The 13,642-nt window shown below is 50.5% G+C and overlaps 1 protein-coding gene across 1 annotated transcript in view; it reads left to right on the top strand.

Moving 5' to 3' along the window:
* LOC140656428 (uncharacterized) overlaps nt 1–13,642 on the top strand; it is a 127,023-nt gene that overhangs the window by 82,418 nt on the left and 30,963 nt on the right. The window lies entirely within an intron of this gene.

The raw sequence follows: 13,642 nt of genomic DNA on the forward strand, positions 1-13,642 counted from the left end.
TTTTTTTGGAGTTAATTGTAAACGAACCTGAATGGCAAACACGCCAACAGCTTGCGAAAAAAGAAAAAGGAAAAAAAAAAAAAGCAAGCCCCACACAAACGCCTTCTGCTGCGACAGATGCCCATGTTGCCCCTGGCATGGAGAACGGGCACAAGGGGTTTGTTGTTGAGGTTTTTTCTGTTGCTGTTTTTATTGTTCGCATTTCCCTTTTGCCTTTATTTTTAAAGACTCCAAGATGCCGGCCTCGGCTTGGAACGGAGCGGTGTCATGGCGGAGACGACGGCCTTTGTCTCACAGGGTGTGAAAGCATCCGTTGTGCTGGCTCCACTGCGGCAGAATGACGTTTAAAGGGGGGAAAAAGTGCTGAAAGTCCGAGTTGTGCGGCGCTGGCGGGGGAGCCCCCGGCCCCGCAGCGGCGTGCGTCCGAGGAAGGGCTTGCAGCGGAGGAGCCTAGTCTGTAATCCTGGCACTCGCGCCTCCGGTCGCTGCCTGCCGTTTGCTCCTGGGGGTCTGGATAATCTCCCTTGGCTTTACCGCACTGTCTGGCCCGCGCACAGGGCCCCCGTAACATATACCCGCTGCCGCGATCGCAGGGAGCTGTGGCGTTGCCACTGAATGGATGGCACTGTGCCAACTCCGCTGCCATCCGCCCTTGCAGCTCTTTTCCTCCCTCCTCCCTCCCGCTCTCCCCTCCTCCTCCTCCTCCCGTCGACTTGACGTTAATTAACACACGGGTTAATTGATTTTAAAAGCTGAAGAATTACAGTTAACTTTTCCCACAGGGTACGGACGCCAGCCGCTTGGCACGGTTCTGCCGCTCGCGCTGGTGCAGGGGGGCAGGGAAGAGCCCGCAGCAAACCCAGCGACTGCGGAGGGACGGACGGACGGTCGTCCGCCTGTTGGAGTGCGGCTGGGGGCGGCTGACGCGCTCCTGCCTCGTCCTCCCGACATGTCACCGCTATATTTTGCTATAAACAATCAAAGCAACCCCTCCCCTCGCCTCTCCCACCCACCCTCCTTTCAGAAAGGCGAGCTCTGTCGAAGTTTGAGCAGGGAAGCCGTCCCCCCCAAAGGCTTATCCCAGCACATGAACGACCAGCCTCTCTGGGGTCTCGCACCGCAGGGCTCCCACCCCGAGCGCCCTGCAACTGCTGAGGTGGGGCATCGGAGGACCACTGTCTGTTACAGGCTCGTCCTGTCTGCCAGGGCTCTCTTTCGTTTCCTTAATTGGCTCAGATAACGTCGCTTGGGGTGAAGCACCTCAACCAGGGGAAAGTTCGTTCATTGTAATTACGAGAGAAATAAACCATGCGAGGGCTCTGTTTTTTTGCTTTTGCTCTCCCTCGCCCCAGTCTCTGCCGCAAGTGAGGGCGAGTGACGGTGCGGCTGGGAGGCGACGCAGCAATGCTGGGAACTTGCTGCTTTCACCTTCTCGTGCTTTCATTTTATTTCATTTTGTTTTTTTAAAAGCATGAAGCAAGTGAAGCGACGAGAGGAATCCATTATGTAAATCAGGTCACATTTGCATAATGTCTCATGACTGGAATATGCAAATGAGTTGTATAATTTATGAGTGCCAGTGTCTGTCTAAAAGTGTTTCCCAGAATTCATAAAAAGTGAGACGCGGGGAGGGCAGCTGGGCTGGCTGCCCTGCCAGGAGGGCTCCGCGCTTTCTTTTCAAAGTCTTCCTTGAGATCAGCAGCTCAAACGCTCGTTAATGAGAAGCAAGCCCCCCTTTCCTCCCTGTCCCCCTCGGTTTATTTTCCGTTTCTCCCTCTGCCAAGCCCCCACCTGCTCCCTTCGAACTTCTCCAGGAGGCGTTCGGCTGGTGCAGGGGAGCCGGGGCTGCGACGGCCGGGCAGTCCCGTGCAGGCTGGCTCAGCCCAGGTCTCACCCTGGATGTCTCAGGGGCTCCTACCAGCAGGAGAGACCCTGCCTTTCAGGCGAGCGAGCTCCATGGGCACAGTGTGCGTCAGGGAGCTGCGTTGAGACGCTTGCCTCCGACAGGCATGGTGGGACTACTGCTTATTTGCGATGCGCCGCGTCTAACTCGCGCTCTGAGTCAGAGACCCGCGCCTGACCTTCGGAAGAGCTGCAAGGTCAGTGCAGGGCTGGCAGTGCCAGTGGAGAGAGACCTCGAGTTTCCTGCCCAGAGCCGGCAGTGTCCAGCTTCAGCACTGAAAAGGTCTCTGGAATATCTGGAAATGCAGGACAGGGATCAAGACTCTTTTTCTTTTCCTTTTTTTTTCTTCCTCTTCTCTGCGTGTTTGGAGATGTCGGGAGCATCGGGAGAAGGCAGGTAGGCTATTTCACATGGGGACGCCGCTGCTCTGAGCCGTCTGCACAGGGAGAGGGTAAATAATAACAGGCACCGGCACGTGGAAAGCTGCGGCGTGGCTCTGGCGTGTGGATCGCAGCCTGCCCGCTCCGGGCACCGTCCAGCGAGGAGCAGCAGGGTGGGTGAGCCCAGGGGTCGGGGCAGCTCAGCATCAGCCGGACCGAAAGGGCTTTTGGGCAAGAAAGTGTGATTTGCTTTTCTTGAGAATCTGCATTTTAATTGTAAAAAACATGTGGGTTTATCCCTCTGGTTTCAAAACAAGTTTTTTGGTGTTAGTTACCATCTAAACTGATGAATCTCTCACTCGCAATCAGTTTCAAAATAACGTGAGGCTTTGTATGGTTTATTTAGTAGATGCAGGTCTCGACTCCGGCAGCGTGTGTCATACTGAACATCTCCAGTACAAAGCAGTGAATTCATAAACACTGCTTTTACCTGTGACTGTAGGATTCCTGCTGTGGGGATATAAAAGGACCCTCTGCATTAGGTGTAAGGAAGGCGAAACTGGCACGTCTTCTGTCTTGACAAGCAAGTCAGAGGCAGCGGCACATCCAGACTCCAAAGCGTCTTTTGCTTATGACTGCTCAACTTCGGTGCCTTCCTCCTGCACTGCGGGGCGGCTGACCCCGTGCTGGTCCTCACCGTGCAGTTAGCGGAGAAGCAGCTGAGTCTGACCTGGAGCCTGTGCAGGGAAAAGGACTGGATCAGGGCCACTGGGAATAACTGGTGCGTCTGCTGAGGGCAGCGGGAGGCAGGGTGTTTTGCGGGGAGCGGTGGAGCTGCGGCAGCAGGGAGGGCCAAGGGCCGTGGGAGGGAGCAGTATGGTAGCCCTGCGGAACATCACGCAGCTCTGGGACCGGTGGCCCTGCGATGTCAGGAGTCAGAGCCGCTTTTAACCTCGAAGCAAACCACCCTGCTTTGCTCATCACAAAAGCTCCTGCAAGCTAGAAAGCAGAGGAGAACATCTGTCTACTTGTCAGGGTGTTTGGTGTAGCATCAGCAGGTCCTGCACCAGGACTTGAGCTGGTTCTCCGGACGGTGCCTGTGACGGCCAGTCTTTCAGGGCTGGCCGGCACCGAGGCCTGGGGTCATGGGGTGGGAGGAGGACCTCTGTGGCTGTGGAGCAATTCGCAGGCATCGGGTCTGGGGAGAACCCACAGCTCTGGAGCTCCCCGCTCCGTGCTCTGGTCTGCACAGGGTCCTGGTCGTGGTGCCCCGTCCCTGCCGCTGCTTCTAACCCATGTGGCACAAGGAGAATATCGGCAAACGTAGGAACAGAAGCAACTCTTCTCCTTCTCAGGGTACAGGGCACAGTTCAGGTTTCCCTGCTGCCTCACCTTCTCTCTCCAAGGCACAGGGCTGCCCAGGAGCCCTGCCATGCCATCCTCCTCTGCCCTGATGTCCCCAGGGAGAGCCGTCTGCTGGAGGACTCCCTCCCTTCCAGTGGGCAGGGCCTTCTATCTGCGTGTCACTTTTTGGTATTTTTATAGGACCACCAAAACTCATGAACGTTCTCTTTTGGTTTTGATGCCGCACTAAGGACTGGTAAATGTCCTGAGCTTTGTATTTAGGGATGAAACAGCTTCTTTGGGGTGGGAGAATGAAAGCTTATCCGGCATCTGCACTAAAACTTCCACATCTACCAGACAAGATTTTCCGGTCTTTGTAGGTCAAGTACCAAGGGACAGTAGCACGGGGAATCCCTCACACAGTATCGCTCATTCACTGTCCGTGTTTCTATTGAGGTGGTGTTTTTTGCCAGCTGAACAGAGTGCACCTGACAGGCCCGTGTTGCTTTCTTCCAGTGTCCTCCTGTGCTTGGCCTCTGTGGTTCCCCACCTGCGGCGTTCCCTGCAGGTCCCTCCTTGAGGCTGCCCCGGGCCTTTCTCTGCGGTTCTTGCTTTCTGTACCCCGACGGAGGTGAGCCATCTGAAACCCTAATCCAGCAGACTTGTGAGCTGAGGCTTCTCTGCACGTGGGGGCCTCCCCAACAGAGCGTAGTTTAGCCGTGTGCCTACTAACATTACCTGTTGTTGCAACTTCCACCGCGAAGAGTCCCCACATCCAATGTAGAGTCCTTGTTTTGTTTCAAAGAATCATGTCACCTCTTCCACCTTCCGTTCCTCAAGTACCAGTGCTGGTTTAAGCAATGGGATACAGGAATAGGTAACCCCCTCCTCTCCTCTCCTGGGTAAGGCATGCAACATCAGGCAATGCTAGCCTGGGTTGGATGGACGCTCCTGATTTTCCACTCCTGCCAGCGTCGAGCTCCGTGACAGTGTGAGCTGTTGATGCCAATGTCATGACCTGCGTTCTGAGCTGCCAGCTTTGTCCCATCCTTTCTCAGTTTTGCACAAGAAGGACAAGGTGCAGGCAGAGGTCTGAGCACTGCTTTCTGAACAGGTCCGTGAAGGCACCGGTCTGCCAGCAACAGGCGTCAGCCATCAGCATCGCGTTGCCAGCCTTGGCACACCTGATGGATGTGCCTGACGTTAAGAACGGCTCGTCTGCGTGGGGCTTATTGCCTGATGGTTGTAGATAACAACAGTTGTAAGCAAAGTGTGTAAAATCTTTAAATCTTTAACAAATCTCTCATTAATCCCAGCTAAGTAGATTAAAGCTGACTGCAGGCTTTAAAAGGAAGCAAGCTGATCACTTGTAGGACAGAGAAAATATATACAATGAAAAACAGTCAGACAGATAGGCTGTAACGTGCAGTTCCTTTGTTCCTGGTCTAGATAAAACTAGGATGGCAGTCAGACCACTGGACCTGGGTTCAGTGGAGCCAAAGATTCAATGAGATGAGACTGTACAGCTTGATTCTGTATAGCATCATTGAAAAATATCAAAGCTGCTCCAGGCAGAAATTGTCTATGCGCTGCAGACTCAGGAAACGAAGCAGTTCTGTATGAATGGCATCTTCAGAAAAACAAGACAGGATGCTGAAGTCCCAGATGAAAATCAGGATCCTTCTCAAGGTTCAGCCCGATGTTTAGGTCCTGAACATCAGAAGGGCCTGACCGTGGTCTCCGGTACTCTCTGCGGTACTCACTGGAACTGGTCTGTATTTGTAGGCATAACTCTGATTGGCAATGACATGGTTAAATATCTTGGCGCAATGAAATTCAGCCAGATATTTACATTTTGCTTCAGTAACTGAAGCAGTGGATTTTGTAGGATTAGACTCTTAGCTGGAGTGATTTGGAGTTTCTCTTCCTCAGAACCACGTGTTCCTTTTCTGAGGCGTAACGTACATAAACATCGCTAGCTGTAGATGCCGCAGGTGGAGGTGAAAGCTCTTCAGCAAAGGCCAGACGTATCTTTATAACCCATCCCAGCTGTAATTCAGTGACTTGCTCTCAGCTGGTGCTCTCCCCTTTGCTCACCCGTCTGCCCGTCCTATTTGCCTGCTCATACAGCTGTCCGTGGCTCCTGCTCACCCAGGGCCGTACACCGTCTGTCACTCTTTCTCATGTTTTGCCTGTCCCAGTCCCTTATTTCAGTGGTGCCCACTTTCTTTGTCAGTTCAGTGATTCTGTTTTCTCTGTCTTTGCCTTTGACTCTTGTCACGGCGCTGTCCCCAGACCAACAAGGACTAGGACTTTCTGCTCTAGCATCTATATATGTGTGTTTTCAAAGGCGGCACCACCATGACCGGTGCTAAAAATTGCGGCAGTACCTCCTGCTTCTGTGGTCGTATGTCTGAATGGAAACACTGGTCTTAGTTCCTGAAGATTCAGAGTGACAATCAGGTCAATGGCAGGTTTTCTGAGTTTGGTGGTAAGCAAGGGAAAACAAGAGATGCAGGATAAGTCTTCTGAAGGGACAAATGCTGCTTGACCGCAAAGCCCGAGTGAGCCTGGGTCCACGAGAAGGGAGCTCTTGGCCGTGTCCCCACGTTGGCAGGTGCTGTTTTGCTCTTTCGAGAGCATCTGAAATTCGAGAGTGCTTTGTGAGCAGGGCACGTGGTCCTGTCCCTCTCCTGCCTCATCCTGCAAGATGGCCAGAACAACGGTCTCGATACAGGTGATTCAGCCTGGGCCTTCGCTCTGCAGTTAGATCTTTAGTGGTGGAAGGAAGAAGCTGGCTGAAGGTTTCACAGCTGCCATAGCAATTGGTCTCCTAAACCAGTGACACTTCTGTTTTAATAAAGTTACGCTTTGTCTAATCGTGAGGAGATGGCTGAAAATCAAGGACAGGAGGGTGCCCTGCTTCTCCCCAGACTCTACCAAAACGCTGAGAAATCCCTATTGTCGCTCTCCGGTGATCGTAGGATATTGTACTTGAATGCTGAGGTCTGCTCACCTCGCTCCCCAAATAGTCAGCTTCCTCGCCCTGCAAACTGCCCAAGGGCGCAGTAAGTAGGTTAATGCTTGCTTTCGGGTTAGCCTGAGGGTGAGAGTTCCCCACATGAACAGCAGAGTTGTGTTTGCTCTGTGTGTGCGCCTGAGTTCATGTGCGGGGAAGCCTTCAAGGCAAATGAATACCTCCTGCTCCCTCTTCATTGCCGTGTGCCCCTTCCTCCTCATTGCTGCCCCAGCAGCGGAAACCTGTGTAGCCTTGTGGCTGATACCGAGTGGTCACTTTGCTTAGCAGGCCTGCTTATGGTGTTAATTCTGTGTTCACTGATGCCTTGAGTCAGTTTTGACTCCCTTGTTTGGGAGCAACTGCAAAGAGCAAGGGACAAGGGCAGAGAAATAGAAGAAATGCAAAAGGTGGAGATTACATCTCTGGGTATGATTTGCATGCTGCAAACAATATATTACAGCCTGGAGAAATGGCTATTGCTGTTTCTCCTGTTTCCAAGACACAGCCCGTGTGCTGGGTTCCCTCACGGTTCTCCGCACTCAGAATCTGGAGCACAAGTCATCTGAACATCTTCTTGAAGAGGGTCAAGACAGCCCGAGGCATCTCTTTGGGGCTTTGAAGTCAGGCAGCTCAGGTCAAAGCAGGCAGCACTAATGTAACTCCCAGAAAACTGATTTCAGCTCCTTTGTGTCATCCTCCATCCTCCACCAACAGCGGGGAATCCCTCTGCAGTGCTCTCCGGGGCTGAGGAACTGCCCGTGTGCCCTGTGTGCACTGCGGCCAGTGCAGCCAGAAGAGCTACGGGAGAGGCAAACTCAACTGCACGTCTCAGAGGCTGGTTGGCTTGGTCGCTTCTCGCCTCGTGCTTGGAGAGAAGGGCTGCCAGCTGCACGAGGCAGAAGCCCCACGGGCCAGACGCTTACTGAGATCCAGAAAGAAGATCTCTTCTTCGTGCTCTGTGTTTGCTCACCGCTAGCATCCTGCCCTCCTATTTAGGCAGGGGTTTACCTGGAGTCGCCAAGCAGCCAGCTCTTCCGTGGTATCTTGTGCTGTTTCATAAACTCTCTCCTGAAAGAGCGAGATGGGCCTGACGGGCGCTGCTCTGAGCCCTTGACCTCTCTGTTCTCCACGGAGCCTCTTACATCAGGGCAGGCTAGTGTAGGGAGGAGCAGGTTGTTACATCTTTTTCCTCCAGCTGTTTCTTATGAATCTGAATGACGCTCATTTTTAATTTCTGTGAGGACTCTGGCGCTCATGCTGGTGCCTCAGGAGGGTGTATGGATATCTCCCTGGGCCAGGACTTGCAGCCTGGAGTCAGCTCTCTGCCAGACCAGGCATGGTGAGGCAGACAGGGCTAAGATTTTCCTTGGGATGGTGACGTACTGAGTATTTCAAACAGGTTCGGTCAAAAGGGACTTGTGTGTGTCCAGGAGCAGGCTGTTTGCTGAAGATCAGAGACTGTTCTGCTGCAGAAAAGGAATGGGACCAGAGATTTAAGTCTGTGTTTTGTCACATGAGTCTTCTGCACAACCTAGCATACACAGAGCTGATGCCTTGTTGCAGAACCTAGCTCTCACACACTTTCAGTCTAGCTGCTCAAGCCCTGCCTTAGCCACCAAGGCCACATCTCAGGTTTCCATTGTACTTCTCCAGTAGTGGTTTGGTTTATTTTTTTGCTTCAGCCTCACTTTACCAGGGAAAATGATGGAGCAACAACAACTGAGGTTTCAGGTAGTTTTTAAAGAGCAACTTACTTGTTGGTCAAATATTCGACTCAGGTAAGCAAATCACAGCCAGAAAAAGGCAAAAGAAGAGGTACGTTCTGCCTGCTTTCAGGTACCAAGTCTCTGCTCCAAGTGACCTTGAGCTTAGCAGTCAGCTTCAGAGCAGCGTGGCTGTTCCCATGCCCAGCTGCTTGGTCTGTGTATTGAAAGCCCAGTCCTGGAAGAAAGCCTGCGTGATGACCCAGGGCGTACACCGCCGGCTCCCCAGCAGCGGCGTGTCTGAAGCGGTGGTGTTAGAGATGGAGATGAGGTTCCCTGGCAGGCGTCTAGCTGGAGGTAGCCCTCGAGGGAACGAGAAGGTCGTGGCGGGGAAGCAGGAGTTCTTGTGGAGCGAGAGAGCTTGGGACCAGAGAGAGGAAGCAGAGAGTGCTGTGCTGTTACAAGTGGGAATGGAGTGCTCTTGTTCAAAGCGATTTGAGTAATTCGTACTGTAGCAGGAGCCGACAGAAGCACTTCTGTCCCGCAAGACTGGATTGTTTCTTTTCTGAAGTATGCTGGTCTGCACAGGCTGTCACATTGGATTGATTCATTCTGTGCTAGCCATTTGCACCCTCAAGTCAGGCCCTTTCATTGTGAGGCTGTGGAAGCCATCAGTGAATACGCTGATGGATGTTTTAAAGGCAGTAAGTGACCAGGAAAGGTGCTAACAGGATTCAGACAGGAGCAGCGTGGATGCCGGCGGCACGGGCAGCGTGCAGGGTCTGGCACGGCTGGCGGGTGCTCAGACACGGCTCTAGCGTTAACTGGCCAGCTCCGCCTGCACAGACAAAGACCCAGCCAAGCACAGCAGAAAAAACGAGACCAAGGCTTCAGGACGTTCTCCCGCGAAATGTTGAAATACCTAGTGAATAGTCCTACACTAGAATATTTTAAGACTTTTTAAAATAAAGCAAAGAATGACTGTAAGCCTACAAAGTAAACACCAAAGCACAGGGTGTGAACGTCCACTCCTCGGACACGCACGCACGCACCCAGACAGCCCAGTATCAACAGGTCCAGTAGTGAGGGACCTAGGCTGCAGAGCAGGGCTGCCCAGACCTCCCTCCCTGCAGAGCAGGAGTCTGCCCCTTCAGAAAAGATCCAAAGAAATCCTGTGGATTTCTCAGTGGTTTAGCCTTAGATTTTCTGTTTATGTTTGTATAACTAAGAATTTTCTATTATTCGCTCTGTGGTTTGCTCTTCTTCTTTGATGCTTCTTTGAAGCATCATCCATATTAAAACTCGAATTGTCTTTAAAAATGAATTATTTAACTGGTGCGAAAACCTGTCTAAACATTCTTATCTTCATTTAAGAAAGGCATGCATTGATTAATGACCAAATTAAGCTACTCTGAACCCAAATTAGGAGTTTGCACTAGATTTTGCAACAGTTGCATTACATCTTTTTAAACTGAGTTTTAAGCGATGCTGTTTTTACTTTAGTCAAGGCTTTGATTTCAGTTCTGCCATGCTTACATGCTTTTCCTTGCGTTGTTTTTTCATTTCTCATTCATCCTTCCAGTTCCCTGCCTCCCAGCCCTCTGTTCTTGCCCTCCAGTGCTGTGCATTTTTTTTTCTTCCTAGCTTCTCCCTTTTTCTGCAGCGTCACTGGCACCTTGCTCCTGTTCTTCTGCTCTCCGCTTGCCTGGCTATCAGAAGCGTGTACCTGCAGGCCCTCTCCCCTCTCCTCCTCCCTGAAATCTGTGGAGTCTGTTTTTCTCCCCTGTGGAGCGCACAGAGGTCAGGAAAGAAATGAGAGCCTTACCCATGGCTCTCAACAGTGCACAACAAGGAAGGAGCTAGGTGGGAGTGACTGCAAAATGCAAGAGCGAATGCCCGGCCTCTTCTCCAGCAGCGCCCGTCGCGCCGACAGGCGTGTGCGCCGCTGCCACTGAGGCACGGCGGCAGAAAGCTGGGCGCCCGCAGGCCACCGTGAGCACCGGCACCCACAAGCGTGGGTGTCGGGGTGGCCAGGGCAGGGAGCGCGGGGCCAGGATGGGAACGCTGTAGAGCTCGTTCGGGTGACTTTGGTCATACCTCGCGCATCAGGTTGCCCTGTTTTCTCTTACTGACAGACTAATTCCAAAAAAAGAAAACAACCCAAAATATGCTAGTGATTTTGAATTGCAAATCTGGGTGTTCAAAAGCCATGAAATGAGAAATTTAAGGTGCTTACTGCAACATGAATCCACCCATGTTGGACCTGAGCAGCATTTCCTATTTCTGCTCAGAATCCTAAATACATCTCTCAGTTAAAAGAGATGTCCAAGCAGCTATGGCTGGCGAAAACAGGGTTAGGGAGGGAAACGGAGGGTTTTGCTATGTTCATTACTACAGACTTTGACTTTGGCAAGGTAAGGTTAAAAGTGTGCCTAGAACTATGTATTGAAAGTTAATTTACTATTTAAATTTTAATGTTGGACGTTCCTGTGTTAATTTGTGTTATTACTTGTATATACTACAATTGTAATACAATTAACTTGTATTGTCACATAAAGGTAGCATTGACATTTTCCATCAAAAGATTCTCTTTTTGGTTGCTTGCCACTTCTTTACCCACTTTAAACCTGAAATTTTCTACATTCATTTTTGTCTTGGCATGATTTTTCTTTAATATTTCTGGAAAAACACAGTTTTGCCAAAAATTATTTTAACAGAAAAAAACACATGACTTGTTCAGGATTTGGGGGGGAACCTTACAGATGTTTCCTTGAAAAACACGAAAGCCTCTGTGCTTTCTGTAAGCTTTCAGTATTCAGTATTTCTGTAAAGATTTCAGTATCCTTGCCAGAAATGTTTTAGCAACGTGCTGCACCTTGCCTTCAGAATTAGCCTTAACTTTGACATTTCTGCTGGGAGTGCCTGGGATTCTCTTCCACGCTCACTGCCCGCGTGCTCTGTCCCCGTGTGAGCACACCAGTCCCACACCCTGGCTGCATTCCCGAGTCGCAAAACTTGGCACGGTCGTGCAGCTTCAGTTCAGCCTCTTTGCGCGTCTGCCTTACACCGCCGTTCTTCGACGACACGCTGCGTGCGTGGTTACTGCTCCGTGAATGGATCGACGTGTGGCAAAGGTGGTTGCTGTCTGTGGGATTTCTCACCCAGCTGTTGTGGAAACCTGGACGTGTGGAATGAACGACAGGCAGTGGCCTGGGAGTTGTCTCGGTGGGGAGTTGCTTTTAGTGACAGGCACGGCCGTGGGTTTGTTATGTTATGGAGACAGCGGACAAGCCAGGACCCTCGTAGACAGCTCTAATTGTCCTTACCTTCAAAGTTTTCAGCTTGGAACATGAAGGTGTTTCTTTGTAGAATTGCTGAGCCCTCACAGTTTTGCTCGAAACATATGAAATGCTATAAAGTTGTTAAGTGCTTCACAAATCAGAACTAGACACCTTGAATCAAGCACCTAAAATTAGAGGACACATCTAGTGCTTAAATCTCTCTCTGCCTCTATTCTGCGTTTGTAAAGTGCAGATAATAAAACTTTTTCCTCACAGGGGTGCTGAGATTAGGTAATGCACCTGGAGAATTTAGGTAATGATGAATGTCATAGAAATTCCCAGAAGGAGATTAATAACAACGTTCTGCGTGAGGTTTGAAAAGTGTGCGCTAAATGTAAGTTGGAGCCGCACACTAAGTTGTGAGAGGGAAAAGGAAACACTGAGTGATTATCTTTTCTGTGCACATTATCCACCTTGTGAATGAGTAAGTCCAGGATAGTACAGGATCATTTACTGGAGACCATATCGTATGCTGATACAGAAGGGCCCAGATTATGCTGGCAACTTTAATTCTCTTGTATCCAGTGTTCTAACAGTGGCTTGTAATTGTAGTATTTTTCTAAAATAGTTCTACTGTAGGCACTTTTTTAAAATTAAGAATGTCTGTTCACATCTGTTCTCATGCATGTTTCCATATGTAGTCCAGCTAATGAAAACTGCAAGGGTTAGGCGTTCTTTGAAAGCATTCCTCAATAGTAAATGTTAACGGAGACACCAGAGCATTCTCCTAGCTATTAATCTGCAGATAATAGAAGGTCCATTTCTTAAGTACACACAGAAAAGGAGAAGAAGAAATACTGGCTATGACACAAAATGAATTGTCTTCCTCCATGCCCTTGTAACCTAGGGCATGTAGTGCAGGCTGCCAGCCATTGCGTTACAGATTTAAAAGTGCTGGAATCTCTCAGTTCTTTAGCAGGTTGCCTGATGGATTGGTGAGTAATGTACTTGAAGAGTGCATTACTGAGCCCCAGACTAATGGCTAGCTCTTGCCCATGGCTTTTGCTATAGATCATTCATCGTGCTATTCATAAGCTCTCTGCCAGTCTGTGTCTGGCACTTGTGCTGCTGCTGCTGCTAACGCCATTTGCCTGATGAATTCTGCACGAACATCCCCCACGTTTTCAGAAGGCAAGTGGTAAACAAGAAGAAAAGAGTGAGTCACAGTTCTCCAGCAGTTCTCCTCATGCTCTTTTGGAGGACATGGTAAGGGATAAGGTGACAGACATGATCCTCACTCACCCAGTATTACTAGCACAGCAGCCTGTAAAAAACACCTGGGGTTTGTGCACACCACAGGGCACCTTCCTATCACTTTCTGAGGAATTTGTGCCTGGGAGCCTTGCTTTCCTAGGAAGACTGATGTTACAGGCCATGGTCAGCTAGAAAGGGGAGGGATAGGTGTCTGGGTTGCCAAGTATGGCTCTTCGAAAAGGAACTAGTTAGTTTCTCTGACGTGTGCTCTGGTGTGCTAGAAAGAGATGCCTGGACGTAGTTATCAAGGTTCGGCTGTTGTGTGAGTTAAACGAGGTAGACCCAAGCTTCACAGCAAAGACTGTCTCCAGGGTTGACTTCTGGGCTGGCTTTGGTGGGTAGGGCAGATGTGTGCAGAGATGACTGAGTTGTCCTCTTCCAGTCCCCACCTGGCTTTGGAGCTTTTCCTCTTTCTTTGATATTAATAGGATGCCAGGCCCAGGAGTTGTGGCCCCCTGGTGTGGTTGAGACTAGCTGGACCCCTCTCTGCTCCTTTCACTTGGACCACTGCACAGCCGTGAGAAAAGAGCAATCCAGTCAACTATCGATTTAAACTGGTGGCCCATCCCACCTCCAGTTGCTTGAGTCATCCAGGACCCTTCCCGATTCCCGAGTCCAATCTGGTAGTTTTGCCGATAGAGAAGGTTTAAGCCTTGCTCTGCTATTCTGTGCTCTTTGGCTTTGTATTTTTGCAAGAA

Source organism: Ciconia boyciana, chromosome 9 (genome assembly GCF_034638445.1).
Source record: "Ciconia boyciana chromosome 9, ASM3463844v1, whole genome shotgun sequence".
Taxonomy (NCBI): domain Eukaryota; kingdom Metazoa; phylum Chordata; class Aves; order Ciconiiformes; family Ciconiidae; genus Ciconia; species Ciconia boyciana.